Genomic DNA, 6,119 nt, shown 5'->3' with positions numbered 1-6,119 from the left:
AGGATGAGAATTTTAAAATCAAGATATTGCTTGACTGGGAGCCAATGTCGGTCAGTGAGATATAAACGGGACTTGGTGTGAGCTAAGACATGGGCAGCAGAGTTTTGGATGACCTCAAGTTTACAGAGAGTAGATGTGGGAGATCAGCCAGGAGTGAGTTGGAACAGTCACATCGAGAGGTGACAAAGGCATGAATGAGGTTTCAGCAGCAGATGGGCTGACACAGGGGTGAAGTCAGGCGATGTTACTGTGGTGGCAATAGGCGGTTGTAATGATCCCCTGAAAATGAGGTTAAAGCTCATTTTGTGGTGAAATGTGACACCAAGGCTGCAAACATATTGTCTGAATCTCCGACTGTCACCAGGAAGAGGGATGGAATCAATAGCAAGGGAACAGAGTTGGATTGGGGAGTTAAAACAATGGCTTCAGTCTTCCCAATATTTAATTGGAGGAAATTTCTGCTCATCCAGTACTGGGTGTCGGATAATCAGTCTGATAATTTAACAACAGTGGAGGAGTGGAGAGAGGTGGTGGTGAGGTAAACATGATGGAGTTCTTTGATAAAACAATGGAGAGGGTTGATGAGGGTGGTGTGATTGAAGTTATATATATGGACTTTCAAAAGATGTTCGATCAAGTGACATTCAATAGACAGGTTAGGAAAACTGTACCCTATGGATTAAAGGTACAGTGAAAGTGTGGATATAACATTGGCTAAGGAACAGTAAACAGAGAGAAGTGGTGAAAGGTTGTTGTTCAGACTCGATGGGAGTATACAGTGGTGTTTCCCTGGGCTCAATATTAGGACCACTGCCCTTTTTGCTCTTGGAAACCCAGGGTGGGTAGGGCAGAGGCCATTCCTCCTCTTTCTTTCCAGAGCTTTCCCTCTCTCTGCAGCTTCTGCTCCATTTGTAGATCATGTTACAGACGCAGAGACACTGTAACTACAGTCCCCATTCATCGTACAGAGTTGTGTCACCAAGTCCTCTCTCCTCCCTGAATGTCTGCAGCAGCTCACAACACAACCTCCAGAAAACCATCCACAACACCTCCACTAACTTTATAATAACAGAAGTAAGTCAAAAGCCCCTCACCTGCAAGTTGGACGCCTGGTCCTTTTAACTAACACTAGAGGGGAATCCTCGTGCTGCTGAATGTATGTTCAGCTGAGAGTGACTAACACAGGTGGTCAGTATACATGCAAGGACCAAGTATCAAAGATGTACATCAAAGTTGCTGAAATGGCTGATCGACTTCATATTCAGACCTCTCCTCACACTACAGACACACACACGTTACACCGACACGAGCACCCCGGCCAGCCTGGGTGTCCTGTACAATGTGCTGGATGTGACCGGCAGTGCAGCTCACACCATTTTATGGATCCAAGCTTCCACAGCATGAGTGGAGCAGGAGAGATGAAATGTGTGGTCAGGAAGACCACACTGCGGCTGTCTGGATACAAAATTGTCTGGCCCATAGAAGACAGAGGGTGTTAGTAGATGGAAAGTATTCAGCATGGAGCTCGGTGACCAGTGGTGTTCTGCAGGGATCTGTTCTGGGACCTCTGCTCTTTGTGATTTTTATAAATGACTTGGATGAGGAAGTGGAAGGCTGGGTTAGCAAGTTTGCCGATGACACGAAGGTTGCTAGAGTTGTGGATAGTGTGGAAGGCTGTTGTAGGTTGCAACGGGACATTGACAGGATGCAGAGCTGTGTTGAGAAGTGGCAGATGGAGTTCAACCTGGAAAAGTGTGAAGTGATTCATTTTGGTAGGTCGAATTTGAATGCAAAATACAGGCTTAAAGACAGGGTTTTTGGTAGTGTGGAGGAACAGAGGGATCTTGGGGTCCATGTCCAGAGATCGCTCAAAGTTGCCACCCAAGTTGATAGGGTTGTTAAGAAGGCGTATGGTTTGTTGGCTTTCATTAACGGGGGATTGAGTTTAAGGGCTGCGAGGTTATGCTGCAGCTCTATAAGGCCCTGGTTCGACCACACTTGGAATATTGTGTTCAGTTCTGGTCGCCTCATTATAGGAAGGGTATGGATGCTTTAGAGAGGGTGCAGAGGAGATTTACCAGGATGCTGCCTGGACTGGAGGGCATGTCTTATGAAGAAAGATTGAGGGAGCTAGGGCTTTTCTCATTGGAGCGAAGAAGGATGAGAGGTGACTTGATAGAGGGGTACAAGATGATGAGAGGCATAGATAGAGTGGATAGTCAGAGACTTTTTCCCAGGTGGAAAGGGCTATCACTAGTGGGCATAATTTTAAGGTGACTGGAGGAAGGTTTCAGGGAGATGTCAGAGGTAGGTTCTTTACACCGAGAGTGGTGGGTGCGTGGAATGCGCTGCCAGTGGTGGTAGTAGAAGCAGATACATTAGGGAAATTTAAGCGACTCTTGGATCGGTACATGGATGATAGGAGAATGAAGGGTAGGTAGTTAGTTTGATCTTAGAGTAGGTTAAAGGTTCGGCACAACATCGTGGGCCGAAGGGCCTGTACTGTGTTGTACTGTTCTATGCTCTATGTTCTATGTTATATGAAGAGAGGCAGAGGGAAAGAAACTCACTTTTAAGCCGGAATTGGAAAAAAGATTTTTAAGAGGAACAAGTTTCAGGAACATTGGAAATGAACAGGGGATTGGGATAATCAGAGGGGTGAGGACATGGAGGGATTTGATCACATGAGTGAGAATATTAAAATTGAGGTGTTACTGGACCTAGAGCCAATGTAGGTCAGTGAGCACAGGGATGTTGGGTGAACAGAATTTGGTGCAAATTAGAAGATGGCAGCAGAGTTTTGGATGACCACAGGTTACAGAGAGTAGGATGTGGGAGACCAGCCAGGAGTGTGTTAGAATAGTCAAGTCTCGAGATAAAAAAGGCATGGATGAGGTTTTTAGCAGCAGCTGAATTGAGCTCTCTCTCTCTCGTTCTTTCTCTCTCTGTTGGCCTCATTTGCTCTGTCCCACACTCAGAATCTTATAAGTTTCAATCAAGTCGCCTCTTACTCTTCTAAACTCCAGCTGACATAAGCCTAGCCTGTCCAGCCTTTCCTCATTAGAGAACACCCCCATTCCAGGCATTAGTCTAGTAAACCATCTCTGAACTGCTTCGAATGCATTTCCACCTGTCCTTAAATGAGGAGACCAATACTGTACACAGTATTCCAGAAGTGGTCTCCCTATATAACTGAAACATAACCTCCCTACATTTGTATTCAATTCCTCCTGCATTGGACGATAACATTCTATTAGTTTTCCTAATGACTTGCAATACCTACATATTAACCTTTTACAATTCATGCACAAGGACTCTCAGTTCCCCCTGGATGGTAGAGCTCTGAAATCTCTCACCATTGTGATTATATGCTTAATTTTTATTCTTCCTGCCAAAATGGACAATTTCATATTTTCCCACATTATACTCCATTTACCAGATCTTTGCCCAATCACTCAGTCTATCTACCCCTTTGTGGTTCACTTGTGTCCACGTCACAACATACTGTCTGACCGACGTTTCTGTCATCAGCAAATTTAGCAAACATACCTTTGGCCCCTTCATCCAAGTGATTTATATAAATTGTAAAGAGCTAAGGCACCCGCACTGATCCCTGTGACACACCACTCGTTACATCTTGCCAAACAGAAAATGATCCATTTAAGCCTCCTCTCTGTTTCCTGTTAGCTAGCCAATCTTCTATCCAAGCCAATAGGTTGCCCCCTACACCATGAGCTTTTATATTCCGCAATGAACTTTGATGTGGCACATTATGAAATCCCTTCTGGAAATCTAAGTATAGTACATCCACCAGTTCCCCTTTATCCACAGCACCTGTTACTTCTTCAAAGAACTTCAATAAATTGGTTAAACATGGTTTCCGTTTCACAAAAGCATGTTGACTCTGCCTGATCACCTTGAATTATTCTGTGTGTCCTGCTATAACGTCTTTACTAATAGCTTCTTACATTTGATCCATAGCCAGAAAGCCTTTCTCACCTGCCACAGGCCGTATGTCCACTATGTCTATTCTGATTTTGTGATGTATTTGAACTGTTACTCCTCAATAAACTGCTTGTGACCCTTCGACCTCCTTTTGGTTAATCTGTGACCCTGGAACAGATCTTATATTGGTGTAGGAGAGGGAACACAGCTCATGTCAAAGTCCTGCCTCCCTTTTCTATGATCCTGCATAATGGACAGGGACTACTGGGCAGTAATGTGCTCAAAGGTTATCAGCAGTAATTGATTATCCCTATATTTGTATATTGTAGAACATTAAAACATACCCTGCTCTGGTGTCCAGTGCACCCTCAATATTCATGATTAAAATATCAGAGGAGTGGGAACCAGACACCTCTGATGACCCTGAGCTGCAGGCGATTCTCGAGTCGGTACTGAGTGTATCCACAACCCATAAAGATAACTGTGCAAACATGAGCAGACCTGAAGAAATTAACTGACCATTGCATGATCCATGAAGCAGTATTCTTACCGAGCTGAGATTATATCATACATTCCAGACAATATCATGTCATTGTTATACCAGGGTGTAGTTCACGAAGCCATGTTCCCTTCTAACTGCCCGATTTGACTGGTTGGAAAGCCGGATGGCAGCTGGTGACTGACTATTGACCACCACAAACTCAATTCAGTCAACCCTGCGTGAACCCGGTTGTCTGATAGACACCCACCCTACTCTCCCGGATTCTCAGTGGCAGGGCTGTCTTCTCTACCCTGGATATCTCTAATGTTTATTGGAGTATCCCAGTAAAACTAGAGAAACAAATTAAATTCACATTCACTTCTGAGGACCAGAGGTACTCCTGGACATGTCTGTCACAAGGGGTTCCACAATAACCCCACTATTTTCAACAAACGTGTAGCCGGGTCCCTTCTGAGCTTTTCACAGTCTTCCTGCTCGCTGCAATATGTCGATGATCTTCTCATCACCGTGTCCACACATTTAACCCTTTTACAGGAACTACTGCAGTGACTTTGGGAGCTGGACTAAAAGAACATCCACGTAAGGCCCAGCTGGTGCAAGACCGTGTCACCTTTCTACGTGCCCAGATCAGATCATCCTGCATCAGCCCACACCAGCGTCAGGTCGAGACCATCCAGTGTCTACCCCTGTTCACCTCAAAGTCCTGCCCTGTGTCCTATCCTCAGGCTGGTGGGGTATCAGTGGACCCTCATCCAGTATCTACCCCTGTCCACCTCAAAGACTACCCTGTGTCCTATCCTCAGGCTGGCAGGGTATCAGTGGACCCTCATCCCTCGATTTACAGAGACTGTGACTCCTCTTTATGAACTAACTAATGGTGATGATGACCAGATTTAACCTGGTTGGACTGAAGAGAGCAGAGAAGCAGCAACACAATTGAAGAAATCTGTCGCCCAGGCAACGTGTCTTATCTCACCTAACCCTGACAAGACTTTCAACATGGAGGTGGTGGACACAGTGAAAAGCCTGACTGCTGTCCTATGTAGAGAATACGAGGAGAAATTACTCCCCATTGTGAATGACTCCAGAATTGTCAGTGGGACTGAACTGATTTATTCTGTTTGTGAAGGACATTTGTTAACCACGTTCTGGGGCATCAAACATTTCACTTACATCACGGGGTTCTCCAGGGTGATACTGCCCAGTCCATTATAAACTTTCCCAGTATAGGGTAGCACAGTGGTGCAGTGTTTAGCACCGCAGCCTCACAGCTCCAGTGACCCGGGTTCAATTCTAGGTACTGCCTGTGTGGAGTTTGCTAGTTCTCCCTGTGTTTGCGTGGGTTTCCTCCGGGTGCTCCGGTTTCTACCCACATGCCAAAGACTTGCAGGTTGATCGGTAAATTGGCCATTAGCAATTGCCCGTAGTATAGGTAGGTGGTAAGGAAACATAGGGACAGGTGGGGATGTGGTAGGAATATGGAATTAGTGTAGGATTAGTATAAACGGGTGGTTGATGGTCCGCACAGACTCGGTGGGCCGAAGGGCCTGTTTCACTGCTGTATCTCTAAACTAAACTAAAAGTAGTAATAGTATTCCCCTGTCAGAGAGTCGTAGAGTCATAGTCATTTCAGCACAGAATGAGGCCATTCTGCTCATCGAGTCCATGCCAG

Source organism: Heterodontus francisci, unplaced genomic scaffold (assembly GCF_036365525.1).
Source record: "Heterodontus francisci isolate sHetFra1 unplaced genomic scaffold, sHetFra1.hap1 HAP1_SCAFFOLD_328, whole genome shotgun sequence".
Lineage (NCBI taxonomy): Eukaryota > Metazoa > Chordata > Chondrichthyes > Heterodontiformes > Heterodontidae > Heterodontus > Heterodontus francisci.
This window is presented reverse-complemented; position numbering follows the sequence as displayed.